A 23,412-nucleotide genomic window follows, 5' to 3' on the forward strand; every position below is an offset into this window, starting at 1 on the left:
AAGAAAGTTCTCTCTATTTGTCCTGATTCCTGTGACTGACTCAGTTGGTTACTCTACTTGAAATGAGATTTGGTACTGAAGAGCTGATTTTTATACTACAGTTCATATACTAGAAGTCCACAGGATAAAGCTTACACAGGTCTATTCCAAACATGGAGAGGAAGGATATTCAGAATTGTTGATGGAGTGCAATAAATATGTAAGAAAAGAAAAAGATATTGTTTGGATGCCCCAGAAAAAAAGCAAATTTTGGGGAAGAGAGGAAATTCTGCTGTCATAAAACGAAGCTCCCTGGTTACAGACATTGCCTGTTCTATTCACTGATATGTCACAAAAAGCAGATTTACTACCAGATTCTGCCTTACTCTGGGTCCTGTGACAAGGGAGATGGAAGGAAGATGTTTCATTTAAATAAGATCATCTTGTTTAAATAATTGGTAATAGATAAATAGGAATAATAGAAAGTAGGATCAAAACAGCAGCGTGGCACTAGTACAGCTGATGCTGGTGATGTCCTTGTTGGTCTGCGTAAAACTTACAGAAAAATGAATGTTTACTGGATGCTGTATTCATCTGGAGGGGAGCCAAGGAGCTCCAGAAAAGACACACAAGATAAAAGCAAACCCTTGAGAAGGTAAAAAATAATAATAAAAAAAGGGGGGACACAGAAGAATAGAGTTACTCCCAGTTCACCCTGGGCACTAACTGGGATATGGTAACTTCTTTGGTTCTGTGAGGAGCCCAAATTCATGTAATGGACAAAGTCAGTGGCAGTGCTGTTGAGTCAGACTTCTGATTTTGTGATTTACAGGGAAGTCATTTGAAAAGTAGTGCTGTATGGAATGATGCTTGATTTGTAATTCTAGAAGTTAACAATTCAGTCCCCTGCAAATCCTGGGTCTGTCAGGGATTTCTCAAGTGACATGCAGCATAATGTGAGAGTCGGGGCCCGGAGGTCCCTGGTTTTGCCTCACGACCTTCATCAAGGACCCCCGTCAAGGAAGGGACTGTGTGCAAGGGGCTCGAGCCTAAGCCACGGTGTGTGTGTACCAAGCATTGATCTGCAGGTGTGTCCACTGGACCGGAGCTGGTTCCCATGGGAACTTGTACGAAGACAATGGACAGCTGGACAACCTGTGCTTACCAGCAGCCAGGCCCAGACCTGCTTGTCCCAAACCTGCCTGATCTGAGTCTGAATGGTTGCACCTGGTTCCCAGAGCAACGGGCCTCATCACAATGACTCTCGGGTGCTCCACCCACGTTGGCCGGGTGCCCCCTGCTTCTGAAATGACTATAAAAGCTTTCCCCTGTGACTCACACTTTGAGATCTCCCCACGGACAGAAGATGGATCCATTGGCTGGATGCCACGCCACGAGGACATCCCTGCCATTGGTAGCTATATCCCCCTGCCCCCCTTTCCTCGCTCTGTATCCTATCTTTTCTTTCTCATTCCCTCTATCACAAGTGTTGTTGGCACTCAATAAAGGTGCATTTGTTGTATGATTAAATTATTGTCCCCTCGAGTACTTTTTGTACTCTGAGATCACACGAACCTATCACGATTCCTGCTTGGATCGTGACACATAGAAAATGTCCACTTTTATTTTTCTATTCTGAGTTATTTTCTACAAATCAGCCCTGGGTTTACTGGCAGAGGACATGAAAGAGCAGGGCAGTACAAAGGAGGGAAAAGCTGGTTCATGCTCTGCCAGCACAGCCATGCACAGAGTTTTTCCCCAACACAACTCCATCCACTCCTGAAAGCCAAAGTAATATTAATACATTTTTTTAAATCCCTGTGTAAATTTTATTCTTCAATACTACCATATTCTGCATCTCTACATTCATCATTAAGGAGTTCAACCCTAATTTAATGCCTCTGTAATAAGATCCCTTTTTCTCTGTGGCTCCTATGGTAGGGCACGCCTAGGGCAAGGTCTCTACCAACCATGGCAAGGGAAAGGAAATTTTGTTTTCTCCATAAATAAATGCATTATTTTCAAAAGATTTTTTAGGCAGTCAATACTGTATTTTTTTTCTGATTTTTTTAAAAACAGACAGCACTTGTTTTATTTTAATATACTTATTATAGATAAGATTTTAGGTTTTTCTCAGCCTGATAATTGACCTGGAAATCCAGCTTCTCGTAACTGTCTTTTTCTTGGTGAGAAAGAATCCTCAGCCATTTTTAGTCATTAATTTTGCATAAATAGGGGTTCTTTAGCCCTGCACTTGTAAAATATATATCATCTCTGGTACTCTGAAAGTATATTTGATATCAGAAAATAAAACTGTGACTCTGCCGGCGTGTGGTGGTGGCGAAGCAGGTGGTGGATGGTAATGAGGAAATCTCCATCCCAGCCAAGCCTAAGCTTCCATGTTTGTTGTATACAGATATCCATTTGCATGCTTGATTTAGCTAGCTAAAAATGTGATTTTGCACTACAGAATGAAACCCTGTCTCCCCAGCCTGGCTCAGTGTGTCCATGTCCACAGCAAAAAGCAGCTGCTGCCAAATTTCCTGTTAACTTCCCATCCCTGTGGTGACGCTGCGCCTCCCGATCACCCTGATCGGGGACCCCAGCTGGCTCCAGGCACAGCAGTCAGCTGGGGACACTCCTCAGTGCCTTGGGGTACTGAGAGGTGGCTACGGACATTACCCCATACATGAGAAGGCTGTCATCAGGAGAAAGCAAAGGCTGAAAGAGGACTCTCCACAGTGGTAACAATCCAGGTCTTTATTGGTATCTCCGGAGAGCTCCTAGACCCAGGGGGTACAGACCATGCAGAGACGTCGACTTGTGCCGACAGCCCCTTTTATGGAGAGGAGAGTACAAGGGAGGGAACCACTCATCAGCCAATGGGGGAAGGCTGCGGAGGGAACGGGGTACATAACAGACAACGAGGATAACCATTGAGGGTAGATTAGGGAAGGGACCTTGCTTTCCAGCCTATCACTCGACGCCCTTCTTAGAGCCTTCTAGAAGAAGGGAAGGGTACACCAAGTGACGGACAAGTGATCAGGGAGGGGGTATGAGGATTGGCATTGAACTTTGAGGATCAAGGGAAGTGATTAGGAAGGACTGACATATAAAAGGGAGGGTACAAACTCTTAATAATTACATCATAGAAAGGAAAAACCTTAATGAGCCAGAACAAAAGCAAACAAACCACAACACTGTGGTAATTGACTCTTGTCCTAATTGTTCCAGCCTCGTGCAGGACTAGCTTTCAGTGCCTGTTCAAACTGCCTCCTTTGCTGCTTTGCCAGGATTAACCCCGGGAAAATTCCCTACAAGCACAATGGGAGGAGGTCAGGGATAGGGCAGACGTGACCACTGACTCCACAACAGCCACAGCTCTTGCAAGGGCTTTTCTCAACCCTTTTCATGCTGCCAAATGAGACTTTGTAATTCTCTTTCTCTCTCTGGTACAGCTTAGAGGGCTGCCCCATACCTCTGCTTGTTTTATCTTTTCCTTCCATATATTTTTTTCACTTTGATCATCATTGATTTGTTTTCTTGTTTCTCATGGTGTGGAGGCAGATGAGCCTGTCAGGCCTCTGCCCTGGAGGGATGTCCCTTGAACAGAATGTGATAAGCTCATCTCAACCTTCCCTCCCCGGGAGAGACAACCCTTAGGTAAGGCAGCTCTCTCTCGGTCAGGGTAAAGTACCCATAGTCCTCTGGTACACCCTTTCCAACCCATTGGTTTCTCCCCTTTGGTACCACCCCTTCTTTCCCCCATAAATACCCCAGCTGTACCCCTGTTCAGGAGGGAGCTGTTGTCCCTGGCTACCCTTTGCAGGGCTGGACAATAAAGGCTACCTTGTGGAATCCGCTACATGGCACTCCTGTCTCTCTGTCCCTGAGTCGGCCTGGGAACACCTCGCAAGGCAGAGCTGAAATCACTCTTAAGGGCTGAAATCACTGCTAAGAGCTGAATCACTTGCAGCCACTGGCTGCGCCTTGCTGAGGCTGCCCGGCAGCCAGGAGACTACCCGAGACCACCGCAAGGCTGACTCTAGCGAGACTCTCTCTGGGAAGATTGCGTCTGTCTGGGTTGGGCTAGACACCCCCGTCAAGCCCATATAATGGAGCCTGAAATTACCACTGGCAATGCCAATGTGGTGCAGGAAATCTCTCATGCACACCTTGGTGGTACAATTCCATTGCCACCTTGGAACAGCACTGGTTAGTTGATTAATAATGCTGAAGGTAGAAATTGTGGGGGGAAATCCTTGCCAATGCTTTAAAAGAAGTCAGATTTCCATCAACAATTATGTCATTAAAATCTTTGTGCTTTTCTCTTCTAAATTCATAGCTGGCTTAAGAGCTGCTGGCTTACCTGACATCACTTTTTTCATTGCATCTTATCCATTAACACTTGTTCTTGCTGTGTTGCAGTGTGTTTTATGATGTGAGAGTTCATTCCTGTAACCCATTTGCTGTTAATGGTCTTTCTCTGCCCCCCCCACTTCCCAGGTTTGGGTCAGTCCTCCCTTCCCCCTCTTCCCAGAACCCCAGAACTTTCTACGTCCCCTCCCCAGAGACATGTCCATCAATGAAAGGGGTTTTACCCCCTCAGGGGATTTCCAGAGAAGGCCGTTGAGTGATAGGAGAAAAAGCCAAGGAAGTCTGCCCCCCAAGAAGAACACTGGCCCACCTGAATGTCCCTCTACCTTGGTTGACTCCTCCCCTGCCCCCTTGTTGGTGGGTTCCTTACCCCTTGCTCCCACTCCTCCCCCAAATAAAAGAGACAGCAGACCTCGTGGTCAGTGTCTGTGGGGGCTGTTTGACTGGTTCAAAGCCCATGCTGGTGACAGTATAGGGTTAAAATTATTTCTACATTGCAAGCAGGTAACTAGGGGGTGGTGGTGGTTAGAAGAAGGAACGGCTTGAACCTGCTGGCCAGTAAGGCCTTGGAAACAGAATGTTAGCTTACTTCATGCTATTGTCTTAAGCGAATCAAGTGTGACTTGGGTCCGGGAGATAATTAGGGGGAATTGTCTTAACCAAATCAAGTATAACTTAGGGAAAGAATGGGTATCGCGGTGTGTGACTCTCTTCAGTCCCAGGGCACACAGCGGCCAGGGGTGTGACACCTTCCCCCCTGGGGAGCTCTCACCTCCCCACCTAGGGACTCCGATGTTCTCGGCAGTGTCTATTTCGGAAGCAGAGATGGAGTGGAGGCGAGACGGGTCTTGGGGTGAACTGAAGAGGTTTATTAAGGAGATGAGCAACTGAAAAGCGAAACCCCAAGAAGCCCCGAGCAGGGCTCGGGCAGTGGGTTTTATACAACAGGCTTAGGGGAGGGGTAAAGGGAGCGGTAAAATTAAAGCAACCAATTAGGGTCTGTATCTAGGGTGTTGCATCCGCAGGTAAAGCTAACAGAAACCAATCCAGGATGTGTGGGATGGGTTTACATAAGGCGGGAAAGATAATAGACAGATAACTGAAAGTCACATAACATAACAGGTGCACGCATAACTTAAAGCAACTGAAGGAGACAAAGGAATACTAATGAGGGGGGTAGGGATACATAGAACTGAATTGAGGGCACATAAAGAAGGAAAATGGGGTACACAAAACTGAGTTATTACAACAAATATGAAATCATAATAAACTTAAAATAATGCACCGCCACAAATGGGTATGATTTTTTGATAGTAACCAGGATCAGGAGAGTTGGTAGTTAGGGGTGGGTGTTAATTAACATATGTATAACATAAAGATATAAAAATCACAAGCAACTTTGTATCTTCAGGCACATGATTTGGGCTACTGCGGCCCCTGTGCCCCCACGCGCTAATAATAGCACCGACCTATAATTGCCTTGCATGGTTATATGTTTTCCGTATGCTAACGTTGGGGCTCGAATAAACTCTGGACGAAGAAAACCCCCCCACAGTCTGGCTTCTTCTTCGCCTAGTCCAGTTTCTCGGGCAAGTAAACATCAGGAGAAAGCAATCTCTATTTCCTAGCTTCCTCAAGGGTCTGTCTCTACAGCCACCGTTCTTGGTCTGGGACAAGTGAGGACTTGAATTGACACGTGGTCTGGGTGTTGCTGCTCTCAGCCACTGAGCCAAGAGAGGTATCTCTGCAGGTAACTGCAGCAGCCGTCTCTCTGTGGTATCAGCTGGGGACTCAGCAGGCCAAAGGAGTCCCATTCTGTTTTGCGGGCCAGCAACTCCACATTGCTGGAAATGCAAGGCTTCTTCTCAATCTCAGCACAGAAATCTTGCTTCAATTTCAAAGCAGACAAGAATTTAACTATTTTTTAAAGTGTCTTTTTTCCTGCACAACTGTTTTTTTCCAGCTCTCTCCATTTGAGCTTCATGTGATGGTTTTAGACATAACAGCTTAAGTTCAAGTTGCCTCCCTTGAAAGATTTGAAAATGTGCACAGATCCTGATCAACATAAATTAGCATGGCTCTGCCTTCTGTTATCAGTTATTTCAACTATATGAAACAGTCTGTTTCTGTTTCAATATAAAATAAGATGGTGTGCACGTTTACAATACATATGACTTCCAGACATAAGCAGGAATACCTGTTGAAGGGCCCTGTGAGTAAAGACAGCCTGTTAAGGATCTTTTATATGCATGAGAGGAACATCCATATAGTCACTGTGCTTGCAGAAACATGTGGGACTGGTTTGGAATGCAGAACATTTCTGCACTGTGACACAGCCTTTTCCTTATTTATTTATATATATTTTGGGGGGGACTGAAGGGTTGAAGTGGTGATACCACATCATTATAATCCATGGGAATTCTGACAATAATTCAAGGTATTCGGGATAAAGCTTATACTGGAAAAAACACCAGTGGAATAGCTACCATGATATTGTCTGTCCCTTTTCCTTACAAAAGTCTTGGGAAAGGAGATTGCTGCCAATATTATTAATCTTTATCTTGTGCTGACTTAGCTATCAGGATGCCTCTGACACTTGATGGGGTCTGGAGCAAACTTTTTTTTTTTTGTAATAGAATTTTTATGTCTCTGACTAGCCAAGGAAAGAAAGAATTATTTTTGTGAGCACAGAGTAAATATAAACCAGAGGTTTTATTCTTTTCCAAACATTATTTTGCTTTTATTTTTGCTTTACAGCTAAAGGATGTCAGCAGCTCAGAGCACACTTTTCCATCAACATTCTTCACTCCAATGTCTGACATCTCTGGTTCTGTCTGTGCCACACATTTGCTACTCCATAAGGTGAAGTATCACTGCCCAGCAACCTCACACATGAAGTGTAAATGAAGTTGCATTTTCTTGAGATACCCCAGGATGCAAAACAAACACGGCCACCACAGGTGGGAAACCAGGATGTGGGAGCAGGGGAAAGACTTTCATTTACTCATCATTTTTCATCCCCACATGGAGCTCAGCACCAGGGAAGCGCCCTGAAGGCTTCCCAGTAACTGCACTTCTGGGAGAAGGACTGAAAAATGCCTCTAGGTGAGGTGAAAACACGGGTCCTGTCTTTTGTTGGAGTATTTAAACTTTGGGTGAGAAAAGAGGGCACAAGATTCTGGAAATTAGACCAGGTGAGTGCAAGGAAAACACTCAGATTCTGTCGCCTGCATCATCTGTTTTGTCCTCATAAGAAACAACGCATATCCCTTCATTAAAAGATTATTTTAAACCAAAAGACTAACTATTAATGGAGAATAATACTAGGATAGAGAATATATCTATTAATAAACTCAGCAGTCTGTTACAAGGTTTTCTACCTGAGCTCTGTTGGTAAATGACTGCACAGAAGGATCTTGGAGTTTATTTTTTTTCCCTACTCCTTTTTTTTTTTTTAATGCCAGGCCCCAGTGGAGGCACCTGGAATATTACAGTTAAAGGCAGCCACAAAAATTTGATTATGTTTAAAAAATCATTGCTATGCAGTAACAAGGTAAATTTGGTCCATAGAAATAATTTTCCTAGCATTTAGGAAATCTGTTGATAGAGAAAACCACAAAAGAATAATCTGCAAGGTCTGTAATTTTGATGTTTTATGGTAACTGAGGTATGTGAATAGATAAATTATCTACTGAGACATCAAAGACAGGTATTTGTGAGTGGGCAGTGGCTTGGGAAAGAGGAAAGTGATTAGTGGAGTGCCACGGGAGATCAGTATTGGGACCAATTTTGTTCATTTTATAAGCCAGTGGTCTGGAAAAAAGAAAAGACCATGCAGCCAAGGGATAGCACACACTTTGGTTCCTGTGTTGGGAGGGAGTGGCAGGCCATGAAAAGCAAGAGGTCACACAGCCAAATTCAGAAAGATTTATCCAAGATTTAGACAGATAAGGAGCTATCATTTTAGTTGAGCGGATGTAAATTGTGTGGAAAGACTAAGGAAAAGAAGGGAAATAACGCATGAAAATACTGCAGGAGGATGTTGCTTCACTGGGCAGTGTGGGTTAAGGGAAATATTTGAAACAATTTTAGTGATTTTGAATGAGTATGATTTGGTTTATTTCACTTTTTCAGTGAGGAAGACAGCTGGTTTAAATTCCATATATTTAAAAGCTTATGTGAAAACTAGATTGAAATGTTTTTCTAAAATCCAATATCTTCAACTTTCAAGCTGATTACTAGAGGGAGAGTCCTGGGCATGGTTCTGTCACCTGTTGTCTCACACAAACCCTGGGACCATGGAAATAAGATCATGTTACAGACAAGGTCAGAAGGAAGGAATGGCTCTAAAGGGTATGTGTGATGGAAAATACTGGACTATGAGTAATTTTAGTCAAGATTTCAGTTAATTGACTAAAAACTAAAAATTAATCCCATTTTTAATTCATTTCAAAATTCCCCTGTTCTGTTTACCAAAGGGATTAAGTAGGTTCCAGAACCCAAAATGTGTTTACTTGAATGTTAGCAGAAATGGCAATTGCCAAAAGAGCACAAATGTCTCTCCAGCAATTGTTCCAATTAAATAACAGAGCTGTCATTAGAGAATCATTCAACTTTGAGATTACAACATTTCTTCATGAAATATCATCTACAAGCTACTGCTGGAATATTTTGGCTTAAGCTATGGAAGAGTTTAATATAACTGAAATTTAATTTTAAAAATAAGCTCTAAGCCAAGTACCCTACTAAGAAACTATCATGCTACTTGAGATAAAACTAAACACTGCCTGAAATAAGGACAATTTCTACTGAAATCTCTTCCTGAAAATTGAGTAATCTCAGTAGTTATTTCATGGTTTTCCATTTTTTAATGTTTTTCCCCAAAAGCTTCACTTCTAGTTTAGAAAGAGATATTTGTCTTGGGTAGCTCATGGGTAGTGGATTATCTGCTCTTATTAAGCTTTTGCCACCACAGAGTAACTTTGTCTCACTTACTCTGCCTTTAATTTCTTTTCTAATACATCTAACATTTGCACAATTTGTCCAAAACACTTGATTCAGCACAGGTATTTTTTTTTATTCACAAGCTTGAGGTGTATATTGTTGCCTGGAAAGATTGCATCCTGATCCTCATCGTAAGGAAATTTAAACACAATAATTAATCTCATGCTTTGGAGGCTATTTGAAATTTGACCATGAGAATTACTGCTTATTCAGTTGTGCTAATTCCTTTTTAAATCAGTATGAAAAAAAGAAATGCCTTAATTATTAGCATAACTAATGTTTTAGGAAATGAGAAAATGATTAGCTCAGAGTTGCTTTATGTTGCATGTCTCTTGTAGTGAATAAGCAAGAATCCACAGAACTGAACATGAGCAAATGCAGTTGCCATGAGCTGTGAGTTCCAGAGCTGATGCTAAAAGCTCAACAATTTACCTACTGAGTGCTGTTGAATATTGACTGGTGATGAAGTCTCTCCCCCTGCAAGTTCCAATGTCAGGATGAGTCATTTCATCTTTGTCCAAATAATGGCGTGTTTTGTTTAAGGTGATATATGGCTTCTGAGGCCAATAAATGCTTTTCCTGGTGGGTGGATGGATGTTTTATGTGAGGCCATGTATTCCCTTTGAGTTGTGGTATTATCAAAGAAAACCAGAAAAGTGTGTATTTTCCAAGGAGATGTATAAAGGTTTGTAATTGTTTTCATCTTTTTTTATATTTCTGCTTCACCTTTTGAGCACTATAAACTGTGATGGTCTTCTTTCAGCAAAGGCTGAATGGATCTGTTTCATTTTTAAAGTGTTTTATTTCTTATTTCCTATCAGAGCAGGGAATCAAATGGGGCTGTTATGGAATGTTTTTCCTGGTGGCATTCATTGCCTTTGAGCTCCTCATGAGTGGGCTTGAGGAGTGAAGAATCCTAAAATACAGGTCCTAGTCCTGTATGACTGAAGGCAGAGAACCCTGATTACCCTGATTATGTGGGGGTTCATTAGGGAACTCCTGGAAGAGGAAACTTAAAGCCATGGAGTGTCTCTGGTTGAAACTCATCATGTCTTAAAAATACAATTTTGTACAGGTCCTTCCTAACTTGACCAACATCTGGCATCTTTAATATCTGCCTTTTCAAAGACATTTACTCCAAGTTCACTCCTGTGCCTTTGGGAGTAGGAAACAACCTTCTGCACATTCATGGTCATTTTAGGTCCTCACTAAAATTCTAAGCACTTGTGCCAGCTTGGAGAGCAAGGAATCTATGGCCAGTTTGAGAAGGTGACCTTGGTTTTCTTTTCAACTTGTTCCTCTTATGTTTTTGTTATGTATTTCCCATTTAAGATGAGGAATAAAAAAGCTGTCTACCTGGAGGTACAGATTCTCTTAAGAGTGTGACAGTAGGGGACAGGCAATAAAATACAGAAGTTCTTTGTGAGAGAGATGTTCTGAGCTTTAAAAAAAACTGAATACATATTGTAGTAAAGCACCCACACCCTAGCAGGTGTTTCCATATAGGGAAAGGTTTATGACTCACCCCTTGCATTTCTTACAAGGTAAAGGACCCAGAAACTTTGCTGTCCTGACAGTAATTGGCTCAATGCCAAGATAAAAAACACTGATGGGTCTCTTTGGCTGTTCCTCAGAATGTAGCTAAATTCTAATTGGCAGCAAGCCAAATTGTCCCTCCTGGAACATTAAGTATTTAAGAAAGAGCACAAAGGTACTCAGAGCTTTTTAGGGTGTTTTTAGCAAGGTGTCAGAGGTTTCTCTAACACCTATGCTCAGCTTCCTCTTTTGTTTCTGCAACGTTTGTTATTTTTCATTTATTAAACATTTTGCTTTACAAAACACCTCTGGAGAGCTGTCTCGCTATTATTAAGCCATTTTGAGAAATACTGGACACCCTAAGAGACTTGATCAATCTTCACATAGCTTATTCCATTCTGGCCATGTGCAAAGATTTTATCAACATATCTTCATATGTCACGGTGCCCACTTAAGAGTCGACGGGCTCTGTCACCGGCTAGCCCAGACACGGCGACAGGCGTCGGCAAGGGTCAGCCTGCAAGCAGCGCAGGCAGGGCTGACTCCTGTGGGTTCTTTTCCTAAGGGACTCTTGTGAGCGATGGAGAAACGACAGGCAGTGGAACGAAAGGAGGACACAATTCTGAACGAACAGAGGGTTTATTGGAAACACCTCCTCAGCCCAGAACTGTCCGGGGAGAGGAGGGTGCAGTGGGTTTTTGTCAGGGGCTAGCTGGGAGGGGGCAAAGGAAGTGGTCAGCCATCGCTAGCCAACCAGGGCCAGTTGCTAGGGGACCCAGGGGTAGGAGAACATAACATGGACTAATCAGGAGAGAGTAGGAGGGGGTTTACAAAGGCGGGAAAAATAACAGACACTTAACCGAATGTCGCATAACAGGTGCAGGTGCAGACTGAAATCATGTGAGTGAGACAAAGGAATAATAATTAGGGGGGGTAGGGTACATAGAACCAGACGAGTACAAAAATATATAAAGTATAACCGATTAAATTAACACACTGCCACATTCATAATGGACTGTCCAAGAAATTATATGAAAGTGGCAGGATTTTGCTGCAATTTCTTTAAGTTTTCTATGTTTGCCTTGGTAATCTAAGTCATTTGAGGTGTTACATATGTGAGTAACAACACCAATATAATCTGACCCACTTGTTCCCATCATTATTGTGTTTGCCAATTTTCCTAGGTCAGATTTGGCTCAGTTTTATATGTACAATGTGTTTTGGTTTAATTTGATATAATCTATAACTTGCAGATGAATATTTTAATTTGTCCTCAGGAAATGAAGCAGGAGAGTGGATGCTGACAAAACCTATACCAGGGTGCTCGTGTTGCTGGCAAGGGACTTGTGCTGTCTTTCAATGGCATCTTAGATGTTGGGCAAAACAGAGGAGTCAGTGATTTACAGGAAAATCCCAACAATCTGCATGCCTTGCTTTCAAACCAAGTGTGAGATATCTGGAACTTTGGCTTTTCGCTATTCACAGCCCCCAGATACAAACTTAAAAAAGATTTCAAGGTGTGGAAACTGAGTATGGTTTAAAATCAATTAGCAGCTGCTGTGTTCTCTGTTGGTTTTTCTACTTCCTTTTTCCCTGTTCTAAATCACAATTTGTGTACTCTGAGGCCAGCACTGCTCAGAGCACTCTTTTAGATATCTTTATTAGCTGGGAAATGCTATCAATTGTGTTTTTCTCTTAAACATCCAGCACTCTCTACTCAGGTTTCTCAATGGTAATGAGATCTACGTGCTCTGCAGTGTTGCAACACCAGAGCTTGGTCAAACAGTTGTTTTGTAATGTCACAAGAGCAGTGGAAAATTAAATGTTTATTACAGTGAGGCAATACTATTATTCATATTGCAGTAGGATGAGGCAATGTAATCCGATTCTGATGAAGTCTTATGGAGTCTAAAAATAACTCATCCCCAGTGCAGAAAAATATGTTAAAATATACAGTCTATCCCTTAAATCCACACCATTAAGTTAAATTAATAGAACTTGTAGAGTGCATGGTTGAATCCAAGAGGGATATAGTGTGATAGTGTATATTTGCCTAAAAGCTCTCTGACAGCAAAAACAATGTACCACAATTTGTTTCTTTCTTATCTAATGGAAAGAATAACACACAGAGGCTCAGTTCTTGTAATAAAAATTCCCACATTAATTTTATTTTTCATGTGTCGTAATTCAAGAGATGTTTTTCATCTCAGGATTGCTAGGGCACAATAAACCATTTAAAAAGTATTTGGCAAAGATCCCTGTGCTTAGCAACAGCTCCTTTCATTTAAAACTTTTTTTTTGAACCAAGCTATTCAAAGCTTTGTTCCACTTATTAAAATAAAGTATCTTACTTCAAACAAGTATTTCAGAGAACATAATCAAGAGGAGAGCATTCAAATATATTGCACAGAAAACATAAAAGGTAGCAGCATGAAAAACTTCAATACTTTATGTATGTTTCCTTGTTTTTCATTAAGAAAAACTATATAAAAATATACTCACAACCTTATTTCTCCTTGTGCTGTTGTGGGATAGTTAATATTACATTTCTTATCAAGTTCTAAAATTCATTGCTAGATTTAAAGTAAAATGAGCTGTGCAGTATTTTAGTGAATTTAATATTGCATTAGTGGTGTATTTTCCAGTCATCTAGGTGACATAAGACAGCAAGAGAGGAGCTAAATACAGAATAATATCTATTTTTTTGCTGTTGGCTTTGTGCTCTTCTGTGAACTACAGTGTCAATTCATGGCACAGTGTCACCATGGAATCTCTTTCCAACAAGGTAAAGACATGCTCAGCTTCATTGTGTAACTTCAAATTAAGAATTTATTTCAGATTTTCATGAATGCCATTTTGATTTAGTTCTGCCTTAAGTTTGTTTGCTTTTGATACCAGAGGCATTGCCAAGGCAATAATGGCTCCAGGAGCCATACAAATGCAGTTTCCCTCCACAAGTGAAGGGATGTTGTTCCTTCCTTAGTGTTTCCTTTTTCACCTGCACACTTTAGGAAAATAAGGATGGATGCATCATGCCAGGATCCTCTTCTGTGAAGAGATTGCAAAGTACAGTTTTGTAGGATGCCAGATGCTTTTTTACAGTCCTGAGTGCCCAGTTCTCTCTGAAGTTGAGGTTGAGGTCATGACTAAAGAGGACTGAGCATAAAGAATAATTTTGTTTTGCAGATTTTGCTGGTTTTAAAATTTGCTTTGTTTAGAACTGAGAACCCCAGACTTGAAAAATTTCCCATCAACAGAAGGCCCTGGATCTGTGGCTCGGGCTCAAGCTCTGACCTCATTACTCAGGCTGTGGTTGCAGGGTTACAATCACAGCCAACAAAACTTCTACCCCACCATGGGTTCATAGGAAACTATCTTGGCCATTGTAGATATAACTGATAATATTGTCATAATGCACCAGAATTTTTGGAGTAAAAGCCTGAAAAGGAGCTTTGAATAATGGTAACTCTGCATAGATCATGCTGTATAACTTTTTCAAGATGGCAGGGACTGTAAAATCAATGCAATTTTGATCTCACACTATGTAGGCAGAAAAATGGTTATTTCCAAGATGTTAAAAAGCTAATCTATTCTGTTAAGTTTTTGTATCTTGCATAGATATAGCTGATTTCTTTTTTTTTTTTTTTCTTTTAATTTTACAAACCAAGTTGGGAGTCTTGACATTTATTGGGCCCCCATATTTTTCATTTATATTCTCTCTAGTCTTCACCATCTGTTGTGACAGTAAATAAGTTTCAAATACGCCATATCTTCCTCAACATGAGTTGCTTTTTCTGCAAAAAATAAATTAAAGTTGCAATTGGATGTGATATTTGAAGTCACAGCTTGTCTTCAAATATTTAGTAGTGTATTCCTGTGCCAAGGGATATCAATCTGCCATTTGCCTTGCTTACAGAATAATAAAGATTCTCCAAGCCCTTCTTTCATAGATATGTCAAGGCTTTTAATTACTATAGCTCAGGAAGTAGCTCTTTCCACCAGCTTTTCCATTTTGCTTTGGATTAATATGGTTCCTCATTTTCTTGCACATAAAATTCCAAAAGGAGGACGTAGTGTCTGATTTGGGGGGATGTGATCTTCCCTTACAAATAAATTCTTTGGCTATACCAACAGCACTTTTGTTGTTGTAAAATATTGACAATTGATAGAGAGACGGGAAGACTGATTCAGTGATCAGAACTCGATTTTACTCAGATTTTCCAAAAGCTTATATACCATTTCAGAAAGGGTAATAATTTTCTACTACAATAATCAGGCTAAAGATCATACAGACAACTCATACATTTTACAACATCTTTTGCTTGCAGAAGTTGATTGAATCTCCTCTCTTCCCGTAAGCAGGTTTAATCCCATCTTCTGTAATTTTCACAGTTCTGTTTGTTCCTGCCATGGCATCTTGGTTATCAAACCAGCTATGCTAATCAAGTCTGTTTTACTCTTTGTCCCATGTCCACAGTAAATGTCGGTGCTTGATGGATATTTCAGATGTTAGTACAGAAAAATCAGGATATTCTGCAAAGAAATTGGTTTTTTTAGTTCTGGTATAGGCGGGCTGAGAGTAAATTTGAGGTAAGTTCATTTTTTCTCTTTCCTTTATGCCATACAAGAATACTCCGGTGAGAAGGGATGAAACTTGGAAGTCACCTTTGTACCAACATGCCACTTTGCTTTCCAAATTTATCTCTTCCCTTGATTATGAATATTGTGTCACATGGAGGCATTTTCCTCATCCTTTGAGGGCAGTGGTGCAAAATCATGGGTTGTTTTCATTGTTGTCTACTAAACTGCAACCAAACACCCTGAAACTCTCTCAAAGTAGCTCCTCTAATAAGGAGGAAATTTCAACTCATTCCACTCAAAACTGAAAATATTGCTAGAACAGCAAACATTAATGTTTCTTGTGGAATGTTTTTTTCTTTTGCAGATTGACCTGTTCCCCAGGTAACCTCTACCCCAGGAGCGTCCCAGATATGTTAGAGGTTTTCTAGGATAAACCAGGAATAATCAGACAGAAATTTTCCTTGTCCCTTCCACCCATCACCTGTAATTCTGTGGCTCCATCTGGCCTCATCCCAAATTATCTTTTTGCCCCATCCTTTGATATTTCTGAAGGCTGTACATATATTTAGCAGGTTGATTTTAAAATCTGCATCTTTCATCCGAACAAATTGGTACTTCCAGAATGGCACCAAAAAGAATATTGTGACTGAACATCAGCTCTACAACAAAAAAGGAGGTTGACTGCAGTGTGATTTATGTGGAAAGACGTAGGCAACTTCTGCAACAGCCAGAGCATTCATCATGCAAAGGTACTTTTGAGTTAAAAAAAATGGGTTTACAGCATTAAAATGATGTTCCTGTTATAGTCAAAACTGATGCACAATTAAGATTAACCCTTTTGTTTGTAAGAGGATTTCACTTTCATTTCCATGTTTATAAGCTTCTTACTATAAAAATGAAGCTTTTATTTTTATGTATCCAGTTGTTTTTCCTTTTCACCTGTAGAGTAATTGCACTTTTTTATGATTTTCCAGGATTAGATTCGTTTTATAGCATGTTCTGAAATTTCATTCTCTTTCAGCATCAATCTTGTTTTGTTTTTATTACAGAATTATACTTAACATCATTTTATAACAGCAAACATAAAAATATAATGCAATATAGCTGTTACAGTTTTATAGAGTAAACATTTCATTTGGAAGAAAATTCCACTCTCACACTTACTTCACAGAAGCAGCAAGGTCAGAAACTCTGAGGGTTAACAACAAAGCTGTTTATATCCTTAAATAGGGGGACAAATATTCAGGGGTCAATGACTACATCTGTGAGAAAACAGAAAGAGGGTTTTTTGTCCACAGCCTATTTTTTTTTTGAAGAAGGGGTCTTGGATAAAAAACTGATTTTCAATTTGGAGTTAGTGTACAATGTAGTGTAAATTGTGTCAAAGCCAAATGATATTCCACAAAATTAAATTTCTTTCACCTTACATTGTGCAGTGCCAGATATTTCAAGAAAGTAAAAAATTTTCCATGCTACTTTTGCAGACTAAGCACACTCTGGATAGTGTAGAAAGATGGCAAATATGAAGTCAGAAGATTAGTGCAAGGCAGGAGTTGCTTAAGCACAATATATTTTTCTTAGACTTATAAGAATTTTCCAAGGTGCTGAATGGAAATTGTAATCAAGGTGTGAAAAGAAATATCAGCCAGGAGATTCATAGGAAATTTGGAGTAGGGAAGAGTTTTGCCTTAGATGAGTATCTCTTGATCTGATCACTTACCAAATTCTCTGTTCACTAAATACAGATTTGCTTGCCATAAAACACTGTGCTGGACCAGCATTTTTACCTAGTTATCTCTTACAGTAGTTGTAATATTAAATTAGAAATATTTTGGAATTATATCCATGTCTAATAGAAACCTTACAATTAGAAAGGTGTTCTGAGCTGAGTCCAATTTTCTGAAAGCTACATGTCACTTGATTTTGTCACTTTGCAATGCAAAAATGTACTTAAATTTACACTGAAGAATTTTTAGCATTACATGAATCTTAAATGAGTAGTTTTGTCTCATGGTACAGTACAAGTTTTTTACCACGTGGCTCCCTCTGGGGTCCCTGCCACATCCTGTAAATTTTTGTTTCTAGTGCTCAGCTAGAGCACTTCCATTTTCCTAATGTTAGTGTAGGAAAACATATAACCACACAAAGGCGATCATATGCGGTTCTTTATTCAAGTGCGCGGGACACAGGGGCATGCAATGCCCAAATCTTGTGCCCAAGGATACAGAGTTGCTTTGTGATTTTATAGCTTCAAGTTATGCATACATTAACTAACATCCACCCTTAGATACTGGTTCTCCTATTTCTTAGTTACTATCTTAAATCATACCTATGCTTTACCCTGAGTTATACTTGATTTGGTTAAAACAATGCTTCTCAATTATCTCCTGGGCTGGAGTCACACTTGATTCAATTAAAACAATAGTATGAGGCTGGTTGCAGAAAGCTGACGTTTGTTCCAAGGCCAGGCTGTGTCAGGTTTCAGGCTGTGCGTCTTCTACCTTCCACCCACCACCCACAGTAAGCTTATACAGAAATTATTATTTTTAACCCTCCACTATCACTAAGGTAATGTTCCATTTGTCAAAGACTCTTCTTTAGAAACCCAAGAACTGTTTGCAAGTCTCTTAAGTCAGAGCCTTTTCCTAGATTTACATTATTTCTTCATTTTTTAAGTCATTAGACGCAAATTCCCAGCTCTACTTCCCTTTTCCTGTTCATTTCTAGGCAATATATGTGATTGATATTGTCAGTTTTGCAGCACTTTGTCCTTTTTCTGTCCTCTAAGATACTAATACTCCCCCTGAGATCCTGTGAACAGTTAAGCAGCTGGCAGATGATCAGCTCCTGCTAATTGGAAAGGGTCTGTTTTATGCTGCAGTGCCTCTCGGAACATGGTCCCAACCTGCCAAGGCTAGCTCAGGCACCACGGCAAGCGGTAGGCACGGCTGGCGAGCAGCGCAAGCCAAACTGATCCTTGGCGCCAACGAAACATCGAGGGCACAGGTGGCAAGGGGCAGACGAAGGTGGGAGAATGAAGGGAGGAGCCAGTTTAGTAAATCCAAGGGGTTTTTGAGGGGTCAGGAGGAGCCTCCTCACCATCCAAGGACTGCTCAGACCGAGCCGATCTTGGCTTTTGGGGAGCCCCTTTTATGGGGGGGCGGTACAGAGGGTGGTGAGAAGGGTACAACCAATAGGGTTCAATACAGGAGAGGTTAGGAAGGTGACTGATACAAACGAGGACCACACAGAAGGGAGAAGAGGGGATTTTCCCTGAACCTAACATATTACTCGAAGCCCCTCATAGAACTTTCCAGCTCTGTGGCAGGGCTCCAAGATGACAGACAGGCTCCAGGGAGAAGAGGGGAAAAGACTGACACCTAACAGTTACTAGGGGAATTCCAGGGGCAACTATCAGGAAGGCAAAACAGGGGTACAAGGAACAAACCATCTCACAAAGAACTTCAAAAAACTTAGAAAATATAAAGAACTCATTAACACACCACTACACTTTTAGTCAGTGCTTTCTGACCTGTTTTTTCTCTATTCTAGGCTGAGATTTTACCTTTTCTTGTTTATATTTGTGACAGTCCCATCCCTGCCTGGCCATGGAGTGAAAGTGGGTGCACATGGCTGAAGGTTTTAGCTCATAATTGTCATTTGTTGGTGATGCCATTGAATATGGAACTACTGAGCCACGGTTTTCCCACTGCTGACCTGCTCACAGCATAACTTCTTTTTTGCTCTATCAACTTCAATGTTTCTTTGTTACTTGCCACTATGTCCTTCTGAGAGTCATCCCATGTTATTGCATGCATCCCCTTCTGACCTGTTTTCTGTGTGCTTCTCTGTGACATCAGCAAGGATTTCACATTTGGAGTGCTCAACATTTGATCTACCTGCTTAAAATCAACAGATTTTACTTTGCTGGGTTTCGTTTTTTTCTTTTTTTAAGGTTCTGAACTTTCTCATCCCATTCCACTTGCCTTATATCCACCAATTCTCCACAAGCTTCTTCCTACAAATATAAAGAACATTTTTGTAGTACCTCCTTCAGTTGCAAAAGTTGTCATTGATGCTTTCTAAGAATTTGCAGGCCAGTCTGTGTTTTATTTCCTTTACAAACAATAAAATCTCCCTGTCTTGGCAAAGTCTTTTTTAGTGATTCTACCCGTGTCTCACAAAAAACCCCAAAAAAACCTCACCCAACCTAATTTTCTTGCTCTGGTATTCTGTAGCAGATAGTTATTGTGATAAATGGACATGTTCTTTATTGTTGTATGTAATTTTGCTCTTTGCATTGCTGATCTTGAAGTAAATATATGAAGTTTTGTCTTATAACAGACAAATGACGGGAAAGAAGAGGCAGAACTCTGGAGTGCCATCCTTCAAAGTCTATCTCTTGGAGGCCTAATTCAGCTGTAGAAGCAGAGAGGGCAACCTTGTAATATTTGCCCTTTGAAACGCTATCTTTCAGAGGTGACCTTTAAGCTAACTTGGGAGTCTGAAAACCTGGGGCCTCAGCACAAGATCCTTCTCTCTGTCAGCTCCTCACAGCTGCTATCTCCTCTGCCTTTGTTCAAAATAGTTCCTCCTGATTTTATCTGCCTAGCTTCATAACTTCTAAAATACAGTTAGCAGACTGTTCCCTTTCTCTTCCAGGTACTGATCTGAGTTTATGGTTCTGTTGTGTTCTTTACAGACCTTGTTCCTTTTAGGTTAAATTTCTTCTCTCCAGTAACAAAACCTTTCGAGCACATTATAGTACTCTGGGGAGATTCATAGTCCCCCAGCACTGCACACTCATTTTGGAACTTAAGCAAATGTAAACCGTGAAGTTAATCAGGAAGGAACTCAAACACTCTTGTGACCTGGCAGAAGTGAAATATCAATGTGGCAGCATACAAAATTAGGGACAAATGTGGTGGTGTGCTATTGTTAAGTTATTGTTAAGTTATTCTCCCGATGGTTTGTTCCTGTTATCCCCCAAAATGTTTGGTTTTACCCCAGGTTTTCCCCTCCCTTGTCCAGCTGTCATTCACCCCCAGACCCACCTGTTACCTCATCTACATAATGTCAATCCACCCTTATCCCTACCCCTTGTTCCAGAGAAATCCCAGTCAGTCCTATATCCCTCCCTGGAATTCCCCTTTTCCTCGACGTCCCGTTGGTGCACGTGACCTTTTTCATTCCCTTTGCCTTCCCTATCGGCTGTTAGATCATGGGTCCCTCCCCACTCCCCTCCCCGCTGTATCCCTGATTGGCTGGTCCGTCTAAATGATACTGTAAACACGGGCTTTTTGGGATTTCACCATGGCACCCCTTGGGGAATTAATCTCTGAGAAGCACGCGAGAAACCCTCTCTCTGTCCTTTGCTCCGATCCGAGGCATGCCAGAACTGAGAGCCATTGAGAACAGCTGCCCTGCCACGATATTGGCAGCGCTGCTCCACCACTACCCAAGCCTGAGAAACGGCAGAGAGCGGCCACTCCAGGCGCAAGTGCCAGGGTGTGAGAGCTAGCCGGGCATTTTAGGCCCTTGCATCAGACAACTATATTAAATTCTATGGATGCTTTCCAAGAACAGAGGAGTCCCCCATGATTACCAAATCAGCCATTGCCATCTCTAGCCATGACCATTGCCCAGGTGTGCTCATGCTTGTCCAGGCTGTGACAAATGCAGGTGTGTCTAACAGCAGCTTTTAAGAATTCATGCATCCATTTCCATAGCTTTTGGAGTGCTGAACCAAAGTTATCTGTTTAATAAATGAACTACAAAAGTTAGAAGGCAAATTTTTACAAATGTAGTTGAAAATTCAGTAAAACTTTTTTTAAGAGGTCAGATCTGAATTAAAAACTTCAGGAGTTATTTTTAGTTTCTTTAAAAATGTTGAAAACTTTTTGGGGTCCACACTTCTACTAAGGGCTACTTCATTGAAAACTTCTACTGCTGAGGAATCCTGCTGGAGCTCACACCTTCACCCCTGGTGACACTTCCAAGGTGCCTCAGAAATAGGGGCTGTGTGTGGGATGGAGTTTTCTGGGACACGATGCATTTCCCCAGAACTCCTGCAGCCAGGGCCCTTCTCCCACCCTGTTCCCCTTGGTTCATCTGCATTGTGCAAAAGCCATGACTTGAGATGTGTCCCTGGTTCATCCTTATCAGCAAGACAATCAGGGAAGGGAAGGCATGGAATTTCAGCATTTTCCCAGTGCATTACCAGGCCCTTTTAGCACTTTGTTCCTGATTAGCCAGGCAGCTAAAGGAACCCCTCTGCTATCTCTGTATTTCTCCACACTTTTCTGTACTGTATTGTGTTCTTCCCTTGTCAGTGGTTTGGGGTTTTTGTCTGTACAATTGTTTCCTTGGTTGACTCCAATGTGTTTGTTTTTCTAAATGATAGCCAACCCCTATTTTGGTGTAGTTCCATATTACTTCATCAATCACTTGAAGGGGACGTTGACAGTGTTAGGTTCTTTTCAGTAAAACAAGGCTGGTTTTATTATTTTGTTGTGTATTATTTTCCACTATTCCCATTGGACTGGGAAAATTGAGTTTTCATAGGCCTAATCTTCTCAGCTGTTATGAGCTAAAGCTAAGTAGCATTTGTTGGAAAACAAGAGGTTCATTTTGTGCTCAACTCATTCTTTTGTTTGGCAGAGATGTAACAGATACTGTGCAGGAATTCAAACTGTGTTTTTTTATTCACTGCATGGCTCAAGTTCTATTTAGATGGTTGCTATTTAACTGTATTTCAAATATTATGTTTATTTTTTAATGAGAGTTTTTTGACTCACTATCTATAGTTGAAATAATGTCATGCAATGCAAAGAACAAATTTGTAAGAGTTGTGCAGGATGATCTGAAGGGAAGAGACAACAGGCAAGAGAAGCAGAATTTACAGAAGATCTGAACAGAAAAAAACCTCTAGTTTGGCCAGAAATAGGTCTGTGACCATCAGATATTAATTAATTTGTTAGATGGATCAAAGGCCATGTGAAGATTGAAAGGCCAATGGGTGAGGTGGAGTCAAAAGTTTGTTCCCTGCTGGAGAAGAGCAGCAAGTTTGCAAATTAAAAAAGTACTGGTGGAGTTGTAATTAGTAATATGAACAGTATTTCGAGAAAAGGAGTAAAATGTATGAGTGGTTTCTTTTCTGGGAAAGAAGGAAAGCTGCCAGAGGAGAGGGTTGCTGGGCGTGTGAGACCGTGGATGGAGGCTGGGGAAAAGTGACACTTTCTCAGTGACTGTAGATTCCCTGCAGGAAAACAGAACACATATAATCGGGTGCTGTTCCCCAAAATTGTCTATTTTGCAGAGAATCTGAAGTGCTGAAGGGTTTGTGTAATATATTGCTATGGAGGAGAGAGATGGGACAGGAATTCTCTTCAGGAAATCCAGAACAAGGGAACAGGGATGTCAGGCAAGATCACCAACTCATGGGAGAGGAACCACCTCGTGTTTGGATGTTCTCCAGATGAGCTCCTGAACACACAGGGAGGAACTTTGGATATTCTACAGATGCCACTAGTGAGTATGAGTTTTTCGTGGTGTATCCTTAGACTTTCTAGTCTTTTTGAATTCTCATCAGGTAAGAATTTTTAAATGCTTCTAAAAATTTTTGCATCGTCTTTCTCAGACCAGTATTACAGATAAAAGCAATTGTTTTAATGAAATAGCATACACTTGTCAGCAGTATAGTTTCACTTTTCTCCCCCATCTTTCCATAATAATATTTATTTCTTCATTACACCCCTTCAGCTATGTTGGATCTGCCTCCTGAGAAGTTTAATACAGTTGATGTAATTGATTTAGAATTGTGCAAAGTCTATAAATGGAATTTTCTTTTTCTTATGAAAATATTAGAATGGCTAGAAGATACAAGTCTTTTATCCATTAAAAATGTAATGTATTTCATATGCCTTGGAACTAAGC

General features: G+C 40.9%; 1 long non-coding RNA gene across 8 annotated transcripts in view; it reads left to right on the forward strand.

The window, feature by feature from the left end:
• Window positions 1–1,266: 1,266 nt before the first annotated feature.
• LOC134564883 (uncharacterized) overlaps window positions 1,267–23,412 on the forward strand; it is a 30,213-nt gene continuing 8,067 nt past the window's right edge. The window contains exons 1-6 of one of the 8 annotated variants that reach the window (XR_010083687.1): window positions 1,267–1,393; window positions 3,543–3,642; window positions 7,114–7,550; window positions 8,588–8,709; window positions 9,699–16,226; window positions 22,796–23,007. This is a non-coding gene — a long non-coding RNA (uncharacterized LOC134564883). Of the gene's footprint in view, window positions 1,394–3,542; window positions 3,643–7,113; window positions 16,227–22,795; window positions 23,008–23,412 lie in introns of all 8 variants that reach the window. The other 7 variants (XR_010083686.1, XR_010083685.1, XR_010083689.1 and 4 more) reach the window with 7 other exon arrangements.

Source organism: Prinia subflava, assembly GCF_021018805.1.
Source record: "Prinia subflava isolate CZ2003 ecotype Zambia chromosome W unlocalized genomic scaffold, Cam_Psub_1.2 scaffold_22_NEW, whole genome shotgun sequence".
NCBI lineage: Eukaryota > Metazoa > Chordata > Aves > Passeriformes > Cisticolidae > Prinia > Prinia subflava.